The 19979-nt window shown below is 47.5% G+C and overlaps 1 long non-coding RNA gene across 1 annotated transcript in view; it reads right to left on the bottom strand.

Annotated features, from left to right (window-relative positions):
* Window positions 1-19580, bottom strand: part of LOC116942925 (uncharacterized) — a 143434-nt gene extending 123854 nt beyond the window's left edge. Inside the window, exons 1-2 of the long non-coding RNA XR_012941815.1 lie at window positions 19461-19580; window positions 6831-6943 (exon numbers count right to left, since the gene is read on the bottom strand). This is a non-coding gene — a long non-coding RNA (uncharacterized LOC116942925). The remainder of the gene's footprint in view (window positions 1-6830; window positions 6944-19460) is intronic.
* Window positions 19581-19979: the final 399 nt, after the last annotated feature.

Genomic DNA, 19979 nt, shown 5'->3' with positions numbered 1-19979 from the left:
CAGGGGATCAGCTCCCCAAAAGACCTGGACAGAAATGTCCCAATCCGCTCTTGAAAAATTAATGAATATAATTAAATAAAAATCAATCACAGCAACACACCCACGCACACACAAAGATCCGTGAAATAGCCTTCAATAGACTATTGGGCCAAGAGCCTTTCGCGAATGCCTATTAAGGCCAGCAAAGCACACGAGGAGGTAGTGTGGTCGGCACCTCACTCACCATTTGTTTCCCTCATGCTCACGTCTGCACACAGCACCTGCTACTAATTTGAGGCTGAGTCGACCTAGAAGATGTCAAGGACTGCTTCTGATATCACTCGTGGTAGCTGTGGCGAGGAATCAAACCTGGTAACCAGGTTCACAGTGTAATCGAAGGACCACTGCACCACCATTCTCCAAAAAGACAAAGATCCCCCGTGTAGCCTTAACAGACTGTTGGGGCAAGTGCTGTTAGCGAGCACCTATGAAGGTCGGCACGGCACGCGAGGGGGGTGGGTGGCCAGCACCACTCCCGGCCGCCTTTGTCTCCTCAGTGGCGATGCTTAAATACCGCACCAGGTACTCATTTGAGGCGGGGAGTCGACCTAGGGGAGGCCCCGTGACCGGTTTAAATATTCGGCACTGTTTTTGGTCGTGAATCGAACTCAGGTCGCCCTGTGTTCGCAGCGAAGCGGGCTAACCGCTGCGCCACCGCTCCCCAGCTCGGGACACGTGCGCGCGCACGCACACACACACACACGTCAAGCGACGCAACGGAGAAATCGCTGAAAAATTAATTTCGTAAAACAAACAAGGGTGGGGTGGGTAAAATCCAACGCGTGGCCGTATAAATCAGAAGGTGGTGCTCAAGTGTTTTGGGGTCATTCGCGATCGAGGGGGGGCCGGAGTGGATGGCAGATGAAGCTTGCAAACACGGTTAACATGAACCGTCGGGGGTTCTCCCGAGGAGACCCTTTATGGACAGGGGGCATGACCCCAAGAGCTTCAGGGCTGGCCCCTCAGTGAGTGAGGCCCCAATCATCGCAAGCGTAATACCCGCCACAGTCGGTGTCTCCTACTGCCCCCCCCCCCCCCAACTCAGCCCACAGAAACGTCGCTGCTGCCTATTAAGTCGCCCTCCTTATCGATCGTCTGAGATTTTACGGTTTTACAGCGGTTGCGCCAATATGGGCCTTTCAGAGACAGCCTGTCTGTTGCCACGCTCGCCGGAGAAGGGCATTAAAGTCCATATGTTGTTGCCGTTGCCGCCGCCGCGACGATCTTTGGGCTTTCGCCAAAACCTTGGCAGATTTCGCCAAAGCTTCGTGCTTTTTTTTTTTTTAAAAAAAGGAGTAATTGTAAACATGCAGTACATACCTACGCGCGTACGTGTCAAAAATGAAACGTGTGTATTCATGTTAGATCGTAGATCGCGTTCGAGTTGTCGAGAAACGATTACGTACTTTGACTCAAAAAGTTTAATAATGTTGGTACTTCATATACAGTTCACTTTTTCGAGGGGTATTGCCCACCAAATTGTCGTCTCACCGCGCTACTGGCGTCATGCCAGGAGATGGCGTGTCCATTGGGAACTCTCGCAGAGTTGTGTATCACACACTCCACGTGGAACTAGTTCTGAGATGTCTTCAAGCGGCCGTTTGCTATTCACATTGGAGGTGGCGGACTTCCTCGCACAACCCTATGTACTTTTTTTTAATTCTCAGACCTCACAAATGTGTCGTGGCAACTGCCGCTGATACGTTTGGACTATTACATCTTTAACATACATCTCCCCATAGTCTTTTATCCACTCGCGCATATCACATTTTAAAAGAGCAATTAGTATAATAACCTCCTGAAAAGCTGCCTTGAGACTCAGTTACCAGGTTACCAATTCACCTTTTAAAATCCAAATAAGTGCTGTTTATTAGACGAAAAGTTATTATTAAAATTTATAAAGCAGGCAAATGGTTGTATATATTCTTCAAACACTAGTTGTTCGACTCGCAAACAGGACATAAATGTGTAGGTCTTTATTTTTGAAACAAATGTATTTTTCCATAATAGAGCTTTTTTTGGGGTAGATCGTTTAAATATATAAATGTGTCGTTAAAACCCGCCACCACCCGACACAGCCAACTAGTAAGGGTTGTCACGTAAACAGAACGTGGCCAATTCGTCACTAGTACAGCACACCGGTGTGTTGGAGAGCCAAGCCACAATATTTACAATCTGAGTACGACGTTTCGCCAGTAATTGCAACTAGCTTCATCAGCAAACAGCCAGATTTGTCTGTCGCCTGATGAAGCAAGTTGTAATTACTGACGTAACGTCGTACTCAGATTGTAAATGTTGTGGTTTGGCTCTCCAACACACCGGTTAGTGCTGTACTAGTGACGAATTGGCCACGTTCTGTTTACGTGACAACCCTTACTAGTTGGCTGTGTCGGGTGGTGGCGGGTTTAAACGACACATTTATATATTTACACGATCTAACTAAAAAAAAAACTCTATCATGGATGATATTGGTCGCGAAAGCCGACGTGTTAAAATGTATCTTTGACGTAGTGAATAGCACTACAATCAATATTAGTTACATGTGATGAGTTTCATCCAATTACATATGGTTATAGAACAGGACTACTCTAAAAACCACGCCAAATATGACAGTACACGATGCCAGTCGTGGCCGCCACCGTGAATCAATTCTGCAGTGGAAAACGGTAACTGCACGACTTACGCGCGTGTCATCTAGAATTATCTGACTTAGTTCTCCAACCTCTTATTAAACACAGTATTGGGTGACGCTGCTGCTGCGGCTGCTTCTGCATTGGCAGTGGTGTGCAAGCACAAATAAAAAAAACTAAATCAACACGATCATCAATAACACTGTGTCCTTCAGAGGAAAAAATACAGAAACATCGGTGACATGTCAAGCAACGGCCCTTCTTCACAGCACATACCTCTTATTATAAACCCGGCTAGTGAGACTTCTCCTGGGTAAAATAAACAATTAATTTCGTCCGCACGTTAAAAGTGCAGGAGGTATGCACGGACACAAGGTGGATTTTAGATCAACGATCATTGATCCGTCTCCCATTGACGACGCCCGACTCTTTCAGGCCGGACCCCACCGCTAAACAACACACACAGAAAGCGGCAGCTTCGTCGTCGTCAGTGCATCATCGGCCGGCAGCCAAGAAGCTTCGTTATCGTCGGATGAGAGCCAAGCCTAAGAAGGCATCCCGTGCCGTGAGCAGGGGGGGGTAAGTAACACGAGACGATAGCGGCTCGGACGGGTTGGTGGCGAGCTGAGGTCTTGCGAACTATCGATTAGAAACTGTGACAAATTATCCGGGCCATCGGAGTTTGACCCTGTTAGCGTAACCTCCGACTGGCGCGTCAGGTCGTCCGTCGGGCGGTACTTATATCTGCAACGCAGCATTGTCTAGCGTATCAATGTGTTTTTTTTTTACTGATGGTGAAATTTACCGCCACCGGCACCACGCAGGCTGACGCAAGGTGGCTGAGAGTTGTTGAACATCTCACACCACACAGGACGCTTAGGTTCCAAGAGTTGCGATGTTCACCAATAACAATCAGATGTGTTTTACGTACCGCGTTCTCTGGATTATATTCTTTGGGTTATAAGCTTGTCCGGGAAGAACGATGCACAAAAAACTTTGGGGGTCACTTTGAAAAAAAAAATCCCCAAAAATTAATGATGCAAAGAGCGGGGCTCTTTTTTTAATGTGTGTAACTTCTTTCGCACTTTCGCACAGAGGTGCGTCGTGGGACACGAGTGTATACAATATAAAGTTACGAAATATTGAATGGAAACTGGGGAAAATAAAAGTGGCTGTGGTGGCGATAAAGTTGTTGACTGTGATGGGCGCCAATAAAGTAATTCAAAAATGGCGGCAATAAAGGCCACGTGGCCCATTCTAAGATGCTCCCCCCAACTTTTGTTTCAAAACCACGCGAAGTAACTGCATCACAATGTGGAGATTACGGAAGTGCTATTCACGCAGTGTGCCCACGGGTACTATACAATAATACAAAAATACTCATCCAGAAACCACTTTGCCAATGAATCTCAAAAATACAAGCCACCTCGCACAATTATATGTTTTGCTTTCTATTTAAAAGATTGAAATGTGTTTCGTAGCCCTCCTCATTTGATTCGGAATAGAGTTGCAGAGGCAGGGAGATGAGCAACAACAGTACAATGCCTCCACCCGTCCCGATGTCACAGCTGTCAACCCACACAGTTTTCCCGTATTCTTGTACAGAGAAATCGAGTTTTCAGGTCCATACGGCGAACAGCCGTTTCAATACGGACAAAAAAAAAGTGTCTGTCTCTATGTGTTTCTCCCTTGTCATGGGACTTTGTAGGATGAACGTTGAGATTTATAAGGGACACGGGGTTCCCAATAAGGTCTGAATTGGTCTGTAATAAGGTGGGGCACTGATACGGGGTTGACAGGTACGCGACGTTAGACGACTTCGAGCAACCACTAAGAGTTGAGCGCCCACCGAGAACGAGGTAGCGGCGCTCGTCGCTTGTCAAAGAGGCTCACGGTTTGAATACAGCGGCCGCCCCGATCATTACCGCGGTGTGCGACGACCATGATACAATACTTACGACGCCCTGTCTGCCTCACAGCTGGATGTTCAAATATCCCTCGACGTCGTTCGTAAGAGGGAGCCGCGTTGCGCGCCAACGTCACGTTCCAAATTTGCCACGCTTGAATTTTACACCGCAAGTTATTCAATCGGGAGTCTACTTAGCAATCATCGCCCCCCGCCCCCCTACTGGCAGACTAAATCCCCAGGTGACTCTTGCACATGAGACTATCTTGGCCTCTTGAGTTCTCGCCTGGTTAAACAAAATAAACGTGGACTTGTTGCCTGAAGGTTTAACTCGGAGCGTTCATTGTCAGCAGTTCCATCACCCGTCGGGTCTCAGGGGCTGCCTGGAAAGAGAGCCGGCCACATCATCTCTGGCGGTCAATATGCAGTGTCTGCAGGTGCGTTTTTTTGACGTGTCCAAGCCCCAGCTGATTCACGGTCACCCTTGTTACAACCCGCTAAACGCGAATCATCCCGTCAAATGCCGCGATATTTGTTTTCACACACCAGCAACGTGGCGCGCCTGCGACCATCCACTTCATTACCAGCACTTGTGAGTGACATTTTAACACCTAAGCGCTCCCACGTGTCAAGTGCATTCCCTTCACAAAGGCGTCAATCCCCCTCCCTCCACTCCCCGCCACCTCCACCTCCAAGTGTACCCGCAAATTGTGCTATCTGCGTCACATGCAGAGACTCAGAATCCATTCGGCACAATCGCAGAGCAGTGCAATACGTCGTGCTAGAGGGCAGCCCGTGGAAGCGGATGACACGGAGCTACCACTGAGATATTGTTTTAAGTGACATCTGGTTCACACACTTTCTAACACGCTACATTGCGTAATGTTCATTGCGTGACAGTGAAACCGATATATTTAATTCCCCGAGCTGGAATTCAGATATATCAAGTGCAGATCGAACATTTAATGTGATGGGGGCATTTTTGCATGGCCATTGGTGACTGAGCTGAGACCTTTAACTCACTACATCTCTGGCGTTCATTGCATCCACAAGCTGTGATGTTTCTTGTGGCATAATCACCCAACACTCAGCCCCAGAGGGCTTACTAAGCACACTGAGCCAACTCATGGCCTAAGCCTCCTTTTAAATACTTAAGGAAACCATAATATACTAAAATCTAGCACCACGGTAGCATTGTTTTGCAAGAATATCCATTAATATATTTACGTATATGTTTTAGTTATGATGTGAGGATACAAAAGGCTGACACGGAGTTAGACGTTCCGGTAAAGTCAACGTAAATGTCTCAACTGTGTCGGACAGTTTTATTCCACGAGGTATTTCCAAACGAGCCACAAGTGTTAACGACGAGCGATATTGAATCAGAAGAAACACAATAATCGAACAAGCGTGTGAAACAACCAACGCGTTCATTAGTCGCAGCGACGTGCACGTTGAACCTCTTTCGCCACCGTACGTAGCCCAACAAACTAACACACAAAAAAGGCAGTTCTCAAGAAACGAGGAGCTATCCGGCGAGTCTACGCTGTACGCAACTGTGTTTTCTTGGCAGCCGTCGCTATACCCCAGCTCGCGCGAGAGGCTCCCCCATCCAAATGATGCTTCGTACGCCGCAACTAGTTCGGTGGAGGAATTCGCTGCGAAATCCGTCAGCCGATGGGCTGGAAGCGGCGGCGCGTCTCGATCACAAAGACGCATAATTAAGCTGGCCCTGGATCCCCCCTTGGTCAACACCAAATAGACTGTGGCTCCCAGTTCCTCGTCCCAGCGCAGACACCTCCCTCTCTCTTTCTCTCGCCGTGTGTCTCTCCCACTCAGCCCCAAGAGCTCTCGGGGCTGAGACTTTTTTTTTAAAATAAACGACACGCGCGTTTGTTTTCCCCGTAATAGATTCGCGTTTGTCAGCGTGTCAAAACACGCTCTCGAGTGCTCGCGATGAGTCACGAGGCGAGATCCCTGCGCCTTCATTAGCCGCGGCAGCGCAATATTTCCACACACTTAACTCACGTGATGGTGCAGCACATTACATGCAATGGTTCGGTAGATATTGTACTACAATTACAATGAGGGTTTTTTTTACGCGGATTTTTTTTTTTACAATGGAATTTTCATGATTGCAATTGTGGCACGGTGTTGGCTTGCATTGCAGCGCTGTGAGCACATGGCTATACTGCTTTGTTGAGACCAAGATCCTGATTTTCTTCCAGGCAGCTTGGGGGAGCCAAAGTCCATACCTGTGGAGACAGCGATCGACAGCATACACTTCCTTCCGTCCCATGGTTCATTGCCGTTCCACGCATCAGGTGAGAGCCCATTCGGATCACGCGTCTCGTCCGTAAAGGGAGACCTGGTGCGGAAACGTGGGATGCAGGAAAAAAAAACAACAACCTTGTGTGAAACGTGTTCATGCATAAACAACTTTGTGGAATAATATGAGAGAGAGGCGTCAAAAAAATGTAATCGGGGGGAGGGAGAAAGTATAAACGGTCAAATATGATGTCCTCTTAAAAAAGAAAGCAAAAAAAACAGCGTAATGTGTACACTTCATTTTAATGAGAAACATATAGAAGTGCATATTAAATCCACATAGCGTGCGAGCGAAAATTTATTTCATTAGTTGCTATGGTTGGTGGCTAAAGTCAGCCTCTAAAATAAAGAAAATTGTCACACATTTCGATGAGTGATTCAACATGCAATTAAGTCAAAGAGACACTGTCACACGCTTAGAAAGACAAAAATCACCCAATTAGCCTAAACAGATCGTTGAGGCAAGTGCTGTTAGCAAGCACCTATGAAGGCCGGCACGGCACATGAGGGGGTGAGTGGCCAACACCTCGCCCGGCCGCTTTTGTCTCCCCAGTGGCGATGTTTACACTCCACACCATATACTCGTTTGAGGCTGAGTCGACTTAGGGGAGGCCCAGGATCGGTTCAGATAATCGTCACTGGTGTTGACCGTGAGCGGTAATTGAAACCGTGTTGCCGGGTTCGTAGCATGCTGACCACTATACAACATACACAAAGACAAAGATCCCCCGTATAGCCTTAGCAGGCTGTTGGGAAAAGTGTTGTTGGCGAGCACCTATGAAGGCCGGCATTGCACGTTGAAAACATGCATACTAACACACAGAGTGCGATGTGCTTCGGAGAGTTAAAATTCAACGTACATTTGTGATGAGTTTACTGTAATTAAGGATGAATTACGAGGGGGGTGGGGACTGAGCAGAGCTGATTTAGATGCGAGATAGGAAGATGCAACCGCGTCTCTGAATGTCACTTTTGCTCACGTGCTGCATGAGATATTAACCAGAGCGGTGTGAAACACGACTCGCATTGGCTAAGTGATCGCTCCGTTCAGATGCTCATAATTCACCTGTCCAAACAATCAAATATATCCCTCACTTTCTCGACATAGCTTACACACGCACTGCGCTGTTTTACTTTCAGTAAATTACACATTATTTACATTTATGAAGTGTTTCAATGTGCCGCTATTGCTTTATATAAATTTAAGGCAGCCATTGTAATGGCCCGTTACATTTATAATTCACTATCTTTTTAAGGGAGCCACTTGGCAGCTTTTTGCCATGCCTGGGAAATATGGTGTAACCATTCCTCCATGGACACTTTAGATGTTTTCATGAACATCTAAAAACCCATAAACAAATCGTTACCAACCTTACCACACAACTCAACAATTCCATGTCCAGGTTCTGTATAGTTTTCAGGAAATATAGGAATTTAAGAATATGTTCAAAAGAGCATCTTCATATACTTATCATGATTTTGCAGGTAGAATTATGAATAAAATTATATTTTTTGGGATCTCAAGCCACGTAATAATCTGAGGACATTCTGCGTCGTTAAGAACCTCCACCACATGAGTCACAAGCAGACAAATTGCCACGTGCAGAAGCGCTTAACGTGCGCATTATTGTTTATTTGTACCAACCTCGAAACAAAGCAGAGGCTCCCTGAGTAGACTGGCTAGTTAGCCTGTAGTTAACATCTCATCACCGTTGCGAGATGTTAACTACCTCACCGGATGTACAGGAGGTCGTGGGTTCAATCCTGACACTGATGCCTGTATATTTGGAGTTTGCATGTCCCGTCTCCACGTGGTCACGTGGATTTTTTTCTGGGTCCTCCGATTTTCTCTCTCCACATTTACGAACATGCGCTTAGTTCATTTGGCTGCTATACATTTCCACGTTGATCTACCTTTTGTGGCCAGGTCGCTTCTGAAAAAGAGCCCAATTAGCCCAGTTAACCTTACCCGGTAACATGCTGCTGCCGCGATCCTCACCAGGACAAGCGGACTGAGCAACGAACGAATTAATTACTTGACATCACTTTGCAAATCCACTGCTGGATGAAGGCCTCTCCAATGCCGTTCAGTCGTGGGAGCTTTGTTTGGCCATACTTCACCATGCTGATCACTGCTGGTTGGCTAAGGTGGATAATCTAGGACCATATTCTTGGTTCTTTCGGTAAAGTCACGTAGAAGGGAAACAATAAAATAAAATAAAATATATAAAACAATAACATTCTCACGACGTTTCTACTGCAACACAAGCAATCATCATCAGGTGTGAAAACCACAGCAAGATTTTTTTTGCAGTCGAAACGTCGTGAGAATTTCATTGTTTTATATTTTTATTATTTTATTGTTTCCCTTCTACGTGACTTTACCGAAAGAACCAAGAATATGAATTCCTGCAGACACGAAAGCTTTAAATCAAAATCTAGGACCAGTTTACATATCGCTCGCTTGCACCGATGTTATCTGTGACCGGGACTCGAACCCAGGTCACCAGGTTCAAAGCGCACTGCCATAACGACCGGACCACTGCTATGCCTAATTGTATGTCAGAGTTGAAATTTGGGCTATGAGGCCACGACACAATAAATTTAATGCAAATGATGCCACGAAATGTTGACCACCCAAAAACACAATTATTTCAGTATATTGAGATCCTTTGACCAAATCACTTGGCGTGTGAGCCCGATCTCGACATTACTCAGAAGCGAAGCCGTTTGAGGCTGCATAGTGCTTCGATTGGTAACCAACGTACCGCAAACAGCTAGTCACAGGCATGGAGACCTACGTGGTGACCAGTAGAGGGGAGTGCCGAAGCCCCATTGCTCTACTGTACTTCTAAGCTACCACGCCTGCACTCCCAGGCCTTCACCAACCCACACTGACCAGCGTGGTGAAGTACGGTTGATGAACATCCCACGACCCATGACGTGCGGGTCACGGGAGGTTGCTTGAAAGTGCTTCACCATGCCGATACGTTGACATGGAGCGGCTGCTAGATTTTTTGACAGGTACAAGCGATTAAAGGCCTACCTAGCAGAGAGAACGTCTCGTGGGTCCTCGAATGTATTTAAGGGGTTTCATGCTGCGGCGTTAAGAGTCTCATCCGTTGCAGGGGGCTATGTTTTGAACCGCTGACTCCGGAAGGGATGTGGGAACCACCCCGCCGCCTCTTAGACCACCTCTCCCAGCCTGGGATAAATAGACGACACAGGGCCCAATTTGCATCGCTCAATGCTCACGCTGGGAATGTTGAATGTATGTTGAACTTCTTTCGCACCATACGTAGCCAACCGTGCTAATAGGAGGTGTGGGGGAAGGGAAACAACCCCAACACAAAAAGCTGTTATAAAGAAATTAGTTTCCCTAGATTTAAAAGTGCATAGCTCCAGTGGCTTCCTAACATTGCTAAACATTGCCAAAATTATTTTAAAAAGCTCGCTGGGGCAAAATTGTACAAAAATTCAGACACAGACCTGGAAAAAATGGGAATTATACCGGACGAGTTCCGTGATGCGATCACATAGATTGATCAGTTCATCACAAAAAATCGGGCTTCGAAGTTCAATTATCATTCAATAAGTACAACTTGTTAGCAGGTGTCTCAAGGTTGACGCCTCCCAGTGATTCAATTAATTGTCCAGATTTCATCCAGGAATCGGTTGTTTTTATTTTGAGGTGAAGTAATAATCTTGAAGGTTTGTTATCGGCACTTTTAGCAGTCCAGTTCATCACGAACGCGCTGATGACACACAGGAAGGCACGGGACGTTTCTGCCAGTATCAACATGATGAAAAATAAGAATAGGCGTTACCCTCTCTGGCAATAAGTTTCAAAGACAATGCATTTATTATCAGAACACGTTTGTTTGCGTGTTTTGCCACAAGCATGTGTGGTTAATCGAGAATTGGTGCCTTGCAATAGATATCTAGTTGGTGCGTGAACATCTGAAAAGCCGGGTATATTGCCATAGAAGGTTAAGCTTATTCTTATTTTCTTCATCACGTAGCAACCTCTTTGGACTAACACTGTTTTAAGTCCATTACAAAACTGATTCACACTGAAGTGAGGATCCCAATAGAGGCTTCTCGTGGCTGCCAGGTCACACGAACATGTGACATACAACGCAAGTCACGTGCAGCCCTTTGTCAATCCAGTTCTTCTGTTACTCACGGGGTTTTTTTGTTAGTTTTTGGCCTAACTTCACTACACTGGCCAATGTGGGCTGATGATGGGGAGACTCAAGACCGGATCAGATATCTCTTCTCAATGACGTTAATCATGGCCAGGATTTGAACTCAGGCCTGCACTGGTGGCGAACAGCTGTGCCCGCTATGCCACCACATCGTCCACCAACGTTTTACTCCGTTGCTCATAAGGTGATCATAAGGAGAGTCAAAACGAATATTGATTCTTAACCCCCGCGATTCGTTATTGTGAGCTTAATAACCGACGGTCGTCGATGAATAAATGCATCATTACGAAACTTATTTTCAGCATCTGATTTGCACCCCTTGTTGACGAACATTTCCCAGCGTTTAAGACGTAGTAGGCTTGGGTTACATCGCGTAAAAATATAAATGCGTTAAACCCACAATCACCACCCGACACAGCCAGTTAGTAAGGTTTGTCACGTAAACAGAACATGCCAATTCGTTACTAGTACAGCACGGCGGTGTGTTGGACAGTAAATGTTGTGGGTGACAAACCTTACTCATTGGCTGTGTCGGGTGGTGGCGGGTTTAACGACACATCAATATTTCCGCGAACTAACCCAAAAACCTGCATTATGGATTTCCCACGGTTCTTACTACTACTACTGCACAGGTTTTGACGGCTCAGCTCTCCGAGGTGTTTACAGGTGTCGTTCGCTCGGCGTTACGCTGCTACGCGCTGAAAGAAGCTTCCCAGCGCACGCAGGGGGGTGAACCGTCGGACTTCGTGCCGCTTCAACGCGCGGCGACAACCCAAAATGCGCCACGCCCGGAGGAGCCGTTCACGCGATCCTTATTCATCCGCATTTATTTCCGCTTGTCAGCCTGCCTGCCTGCCTGCCTTTCCTTCCAATATGCGACGTCAGTAAACAACACGGCTCCAATTAGTGCCATTAGGACACTTTGCAAAGGCTCTCCCACCGAGTCCTGGAGGAGCAAGGTTGATTGGCATCGTTAATTTGTTTGACCACAGAGCCGCTAACATCTGCTGTACACGGCGACTCGGCGACAACCGGATTAACAATTCAATTCGGCTCCCCTTTTCCCCACCGGATAACCCCACCCCCCCCCACCCTCACATTAAGATTCATTATCTCCTTTGCAGGAGGAGGGTGTGTGGGAGGGAGGGGGAGGAGGAGAAGACTCAAGTCGCCATTATTTACATAGCTATTTATTTTTGTGTGTCTCATCAAGCACGTGTCGTGTATCTATTTACACGATTAAATTGCGGGGGTGAATTGAAACGTTCCTGCGTGGGATCGTGACAACAACGCCGGCGTCGCGCGATGTTCCGCGAGGTCTCTTGTCAATGATGTCAAGCGGCTCGTCGGCATCTGTCACCGTGACAGGTGGCAGGCGCAGTGTGGGTCATTCCCTGCAGGAATTTTGCGGGCAGGAGCAGCAGCAGCAGCAGCGGCGGCGGCGGCAGAAGTTGCATCGTCGATACCGTGCAAGCTGGCCCTTGTGGTGAAGCCCACTTACGTCTCAGCCATTGAGCCACAAAAATGCCACCCCCCACCTACCCACCCACCCACCCCCTCAAAGGGAGTGCGTTGTGTGCGTTACTTCTGCTGGTGCTGCGACTGTCACGCAAAATAAATGCCAAGGTAAAGTTAAAAGTACACTTGGCTGGCAGAAGAGCCCCCCACACCCCCGCCGCCACCCTCCACGGGAGGGACTTCGAGAGAACCCCCCCGGATTGTTTTTTGGCCTACTCTTCCATGCTGGTCAAACGTCTTGGAATAGGCGAGTAACCACGCGTTAACCCACCGAACACGACATATCCATAACTGAAAAATGCCAATATTATCCGTGAAACCGAAAAAATGCCCTTCCTCCCTCCATCATCAGCATATTCAGTAAAAGAAAAACAATCTAATCCAAGCAAAGCAACATTCAGTAATTAATGAATCCATGTAGCCTTGCTTTTAATCAATAAATTCACAGATATAGCTTTGCTTTGATTTTATTTTTACTCAATATGGTGGAAGGGGGGTGGGGTAATCTTGGCATTTTTCAGAATGTTTACATCTTTAGAATGTGTAAATCTTGATTTGAAACTTGGCAGAGCAGCATGGACTTGGGGGGGGGGGGGGGGAGGGTTGTTTTTTGTAGGCGACAACAGCGTCGTCAATAGCAGGGGCGAGCGCGATAATAAGTTCAGTGTCGGAACGCTGCAGCGGTTTTTCCGAACGCGTGCTCGGGGCTTGCCATCACGTTTGACGAATGAACCTGCATCCAATCGGTCTTTTGGCCATGTGGGATCATACGCTGCTCAAGAATGGTAGGGGCGTAATAGTGGCCATTCATAATGCCATCAATAAAAGCCAAGGGCCCCAGGATCCGTCGCTTAAACATTCATCTGTAAAAACGGCTTGCCACCGTGCCCCGTTATTTGATAGGGCACCAGTTGACGGGGCTTGTAGAAAACGTCTCTTCTGATATGTGTAAAGCCTCGACAAACGTCGCAGCGCCAAAGCGTGCGTGGATGGGATCAATGCTGAACGATTCCCATCGGTTGTTTCTCTCTCTCTCCAAACTATCGATATCGAGCAGCGAGTGTGCACTTCCGATTGTACGGTGAACGATGAGCACACGTCTAAATCTTGAAGCGGCGCATGCTCTGCATATGAAGGTAACAATTTCGCACGAAAGAAGGCGCAAAATTTCATTATCTTCTCGGAGAAAAAAATGTATTCATTATTCAAAGCGACGTATGTTTTGGGATGGTGTTATCTGCAGTGTGACAATTTAAACAACGTTACATGACAATGTGCAGGGAATTAAAGCTCTTTGGAAAGCATCTCATCACTTTGAAGTTTCATCAACATTTGTGTAACTTTAAATTACTAGGAATTTCATTGCCCTTTTCATTCAGAGTAAAGACTGCCAAAAAAATGCTGGCCTCTTTGATTTGAGTTGGACGAGAGTCATTGTAATACGGTTAGCGATGGTGGAGAGTCTTAGGAGGAAGTTCAGTTATGCGCACGATCAAATGCGTGAATCGTGAGCCTAAGAATTGATTTAATTGATGGCTCGTTGCATCGTTGGTTACACGTCCATTGGATACATCGATGAAGTGGTTACATCACGCGATATAATCTTACACTCACTCATTGTTGCTCCTCCTGCCTCGCAACAGAAATGAAAAAATATATACTGTACCTATATATCCAATCAAATAATAACTTAGTTGTATTTTCATGATGTGTGACTTCCCACGACTTATAAGACAGATGTTCTGTCTAAATATATATGTTATTCAACCAGGCGAGCATGCACTCAGACTAATTAAAACATCTTCATCAAAGAGAGACTGTTGGTTACTGGGTTCGTATACAGAAACAAGACCATTGTACCAACTCGCGTGGAAGGTGAAATTAAAGTGGAGTGATCTACCTGCAATCAGACACTTGTTACTCAAAGCGTTATGGCAAGTTCAATATCCATCTCCAAGTCCTGTCTGCGTTTCATTTGCAAGTTAAGACTCCTTGTTGTCGTTTGATCGTGGTGGGTTATTTAATACTGTGTAAAGGCAGTCCAATTAAACGCAAAAACCATGCCTCGGGTGTTAAATTGCTATTTTTTTTTTAATTTGGGGAATTACATTTAAACAGATACATAATTAAAATTGATGGCACAAACAGATTCCATAACGTTGATTGCATTAAAAGTTTATAATTAATTGCCCAAATTAGTCAGACCGGTCACAAACATCTGTATTAATATTGGGAGGATAATGTAATTTTGACTTGTTCTATAATTAATTGCATATCTTACTGAAATAAAATCTCTCTCTCACACACACACACATGGGTAATAGACTTCATCCATGTGGGTCATGTCATTCACGACTAAACAAATTACGAGATAAGCGGAGGGGGCTAGCCGTGACAGTCAGCAATGATTTGGAGCCTTCGAACAAAACTGGGAATGACAACGCAACCGCGTGACAAATCATTGCTTGCGAAATGCGCTAAGTTGCTCATGATTAAATTTTACTTTGCGACGACGACAACAAGAACAACAACTACAATAACAAAAAAATATCCAAGCCACATTAGCGCCGAGTGAAATAGAATTACGGAAACATAATGGCAAATGACGTCGCCTTACTCAAAATCACAATCCCCCCCCCATTCAATATTTTACCACCACCTGGATAATCACGAGGGGGGCGGGGGGTTGGGAGGAGTGGGGGGAGTGGGGGTGGACGGGATGGGATGGCCAAGGGTGCTGGCAACCAATCTGCGCACACAACCGCTAAATAGGGGGGGGAGGGAGAGGAGGCTGTGTTAAGAACTGTTAATAATTGATAGATAAGCCGGGTGATGCATCGTGGCGACGACTGCAGGTGCAGCAGAGTGTTTGATTGAGCCGCGAGCAATTGAGAGGGCGATTCCTGGCGGACTCGAGCGAGACTTCGCAGTCGGTCAGCAGGGAAGAGATCGGTGCGGAGGGGGGGGGGCTTCTACAAACTGCGATTGAACATCACTGTTACAGAATACCTAGGAAATGGAAGGAAGCGAGAGAGAGAGGGTGGGGGGGGGGTGAGAACCGGAGCTGGCACAAGCATGTCGCTTGGAATGCGCAACACAAACACAGAGGAGGAAATGAAGAGGCGTGTGGCGGTACAACTGCGCAGGTTTGCGCCATCGTGCCATGCAGCTGTGTTTTCGAGCTGTCCCGAGTGTTGATCGGCATGATGATGTCCGACGTTTCGCACCACGTGCTGGGTGCTTCTCTCCCCCCCCCTCCCCCACCAACAATCATCTTCCAAGCACGTGGAGCAAAACGTCGGGCATCGTGTCGAATACACGCGCTGGTGTAACCCCCCCCCCACCCCAAACCGAGAACGCATCGGAGAGCCACGCGATTGGCTGGTTGTGGAGGTAACGCCGGACTAACCGCTTGACATTTCGTACAAAGGGAAGGCTTCTCTCGTTCATATCACGCAAGAGAGCTACCCCTCCCCTACTTGTCGCGTGCGGTACGCGAGCCTCACGCCTCGAGTCGCCTTTCGCGTATCGCCTTACGAGCCGGGCTGTCTCGTACACCAGAAGTAGATTGTTTTTGTTTAAAGACGAGCGGGATGGCTTGAGTCGTCGGGCGCCACGGTGGCGGGATGTTAACTACCTCGCCTGGTATACAGGAGGGCGTGAGTTCGATCCCGCCTGTATATTTTGGGGTTTGCATGTTCTCCTCGTTGTCGCGTGGATTTCCCCCCTCTGGATCTTCCCTCCACATTTAGAAACATGCGTTTACACTCTAAACTTTAGAGTATTTGGCTGCTAGAAATGTACAAATCTCACTCCGTTGATCTATCATTTGTGGCCAGGTTGCGTCTGAAAGATAAAGCTACAGAGCTCAGTGGGCCTTGCCTGATAAACAAAATAAATCCAATTAGCATGGTTTGTCACGTAAACAAAACATGCCAATTCGTTACCAGTACAGCACACAGGTGTGTTGGAGAGTAAATCCTAAAGATTTACAACTTTAACAACACTTATTTACGCGATCTAACCCAAAAAAACCCTCTGCATGTTGGTCGCAAGAGCCTACGTGTTAAACAGACTAACCTCTATGGGGAGTATACTTTTCTTCAAAGCGCTGTAATCGTTACATAAACTGAACTTGTTACCGAGTTATATAATTATGCTTCACGCGAGAGAAATGCGCTCAGTCACGTACGTCATCACACGTGGTTTGTCCGGCTGAAATTTTAGAGTCAACATCGTGGCGGAGAAGTCGCGTTCACGAATCGAGCATCGATAATGCGAGTGAATGACATCGGTTATTTATATTTGCTTGAGGCGCTTTGAGTTACGCTCATGCTGCATATGGCATCATCGTGATGCAGCTTGTACTTGGAGAACACCTAATTAAGGGCGGCATACGTGACTCCAGGCAGCGGTGTGTCGAGCGCTACGGCCGGTCACCTTTGTCACCCCAAGGTGGTCGTGTTTTCACACCACCAGCTACTCGCGACCGATGTTGAGAACTCCAGGAGTCGGGTTGGGAGAGTTCGTATTTTTTGGTTGGATGATCGTGAAGGTTTAAGTGTGTTCACTTGTAATCAAATTGTAACCCTCCACTTCCCGAAAGAGCCAACAACATAAAGCTGTCACGTGGGCAAAAATGGCATTTCCCCCCCCCCCCCCCCATCAAACATCGCAATGTTAAAGAGTAAAAAATGTTCTGTTAATTTTGCCCGCCGATTCGCTAGGGATTACAAACGGCATCTAAAGAAATAAACAAACGCTCGGCGACAGTCGTGAGCTTTCTGATTGCCGGGTCCTTATGTAGGCGCCACGACATCATAATCAGGACAGCCGTGCAGGTGGACCTGCTTAATAATTATTAGAGTTGATTGATTGGTTGTGATTGACAGGTTAGATTGCAATTCGGTGAATCTATCGAGCTTATTCGAGAAAATAAGCATCCCCTAATTACATAAAGGTGTTTTGTTTTTATAAAGCTGTCGTTTTTATTGCTATTGCGAGTATCGTTAAGCGTTAATTGGTGAATATGTTTAGTTAAATTAGCATTAGCAAGATGAGGATTCAGTGATGCAGGTTTATTGAAGATATTGTTGGCGTCACATTATTATAACAAATGATCAATCGAAAAAAAAAGAAATGGACACAAGCTTCATCCGCTACACACACACAGATCGCCCTTTGTGCTACGGTTTGTTGAATGACTGTTAGCGAGCACCTCTAGATGTCGTCCACGACACGTGGTGTGGTGAAACGGTCAATGCGCTGCCACTTTGGGTCTCCCACAGCGCTGCAGGTGTTTGACTTTTGGCCCAGTCGACCTAAAGAACGCCCATTCCAGGTTCATACGACAATGGCCACTGATGTTTGACCGCGACTAGGAGTCGAACCCCCCCGGTGGCTGGAAAAAAAAGCGGTGCAGGACACTCGCAACATTCCCAATGTGTCGCCATTCAGAGTGTTGGGGGGACGTGCTGTTAGCGAGCACCTTTTAGGGGCAGCATGGCACTCGAGAGAGCGATGTGCCGTGCTCCTCGCTACGGTACACGCATCGCATTTGTTAACCCAGATACACGCAGAATGTACAGATACTAAATGCCACTAATATCGATCTATGGCCGGGAATCAAACTCAGCTTGCCCGGTTCGTAGTGTAGTGCCACAGTTTTTCACACACACACACAAACACGCGCAATACCCGTAACATGGAGACAAAGACGGATATACGAACGTGCAAATGTGCATATCCACAGACCTACACACGTAAAAATAGTTACAAGGATCCACCATGTAGCCTTAACCGACAGTTGGAGCAAATGCTGTTAGCGAGCGCCTATTAAGGCTGACACGGCGGTCCGTGGGTGGTGGTTTACCCAGCATCACGGGTGCCTCCATTGTCTCCCAAATGATGATGTGAACAAATGCAAAGATCCCCCGTATCGCCTTAACAGACTGTTAGGGCAAGTGCTGTTAGCGAGCACCTATGAAGGCCAGCACGGCATACGAGGGGGTGGGTGGCCAGCACCACGCTCGGCCGCCTTTGTCTCCGAAGTGGCGATGTTTACACAGCGCGCCAGGTACTCAATTGAGGATGAGTCGACTTAGGGGAGGGCCAGGATCGGTTTAGATAATCGTCACTGATGAGAGGGACTCGAACTCGGAACGCCGGTGTTCGCAGCGCAAAGACAAATACACCTACGCCCTACCCACACGAACCGACAACCGCGAACACACACGCGCACACGCGCGCGCGTGTGTATGAGCGTTTCATCAGGGTTCGCCCGCGCACGTAACATCGAGAGCAAATCGTCCCGCACGCGGAGCCGGCTGCCCAGCAGAGACCACCTGTTCGCGTCGCACGGAGAGAGCGAGCGAGCGAGCATCTGCGAGACGCGCACCCCGTGCATGCGACGCCGTCTCAGCCGCCGAGGAGCGGCCGCGACTGCGGCCCTGGGGCTGCAGCTGTGGCGCGCCCTCTGCCAAGTCTCATCACGCGAATCCTCCGGGCAACATAACGCAAAAAAAATGTAACTTCCCCTAGAAAGAGAGAGATGCACGCGGAGACAAAGATACACGCTACCATCGCCCCCCCCCCGCCCACGCCGCCGCCGCCCATCTCGTTTCCCCAAACGCTCTGCCACGTTGCGTTTAACAGCTGTTGCAGCAAGGTGCTGTCAGCGAGCACCTATGAAGGTCAGAACGGCACAGCAGCATCACGCCCGCCCGTCCGCCCGGCCTTTTCCCTCCAGTGCTGCTGTTTACACACACGCACACACATTTCAGGCTGAGTCGACCTTAAGAAGGACCCAGGATCGGTTCGGATATCACTCACCACTGATGCTGGCCCTGATCGTCAATCGAACTCAGTTCGCCGTGGTTGATGAGCAAAAGGCCGCTAACTACTGCGCCACGGCTCCCCACAGGCACCCAGAGAGAGAGAGAGACGCACGGACACACAAAGACACACGCAGAGACACACAGGCACAGAGAGAAATCTATATAGGTATAGTATGGATTTTTAAAGACCGCGACGACACGACGAGTACTATGCGTAGCGCCTCTAATGCCTCGCCTTTAATGCTGAAATTCGGGCCCTTAGCTTCGCAGTGGTTAATATTACATGAACACTGTCCTTTCACATTAGAAACAAGACGTAAAGAGATTTTTGTTTTACCCACCCCCGTGCTCGACTTGGTAATGAAATGTACAGCGACGTCTCGTAGACTGCAATGCAACTGAGTGACGCTATGAGGGCTTGTACCGGTGATGGTTGTTGTTCTCATTATTATTGTGTTTGCCTAATTATAATGTAACGCCGCTTTTGGACTTCATGAGCGCGTGTGCGCGCGTG

The sequence above is a fragment of the Petromyzon marinus genome, chromosome 16 (genome assembly GCF_048934315.1).
Source record: "Petromyzon marinus isolate PM22_M1 ecotype Great Lakes invasive population chromosome 16, UKy_Petmar_22M1.pri1.0, whole genome shotgun sequence".
NCBI lineage: Eukaryota > Metazoa > Chordata > Hyperoartia > Petromyzontiformes > Petromyzontidae > Petromyzon > Petromyzon marinus.
Note: the sequence above shows the minus strand (reverse complement) of the source record. Positions and strands in the feature narration are given on the sequence as shown.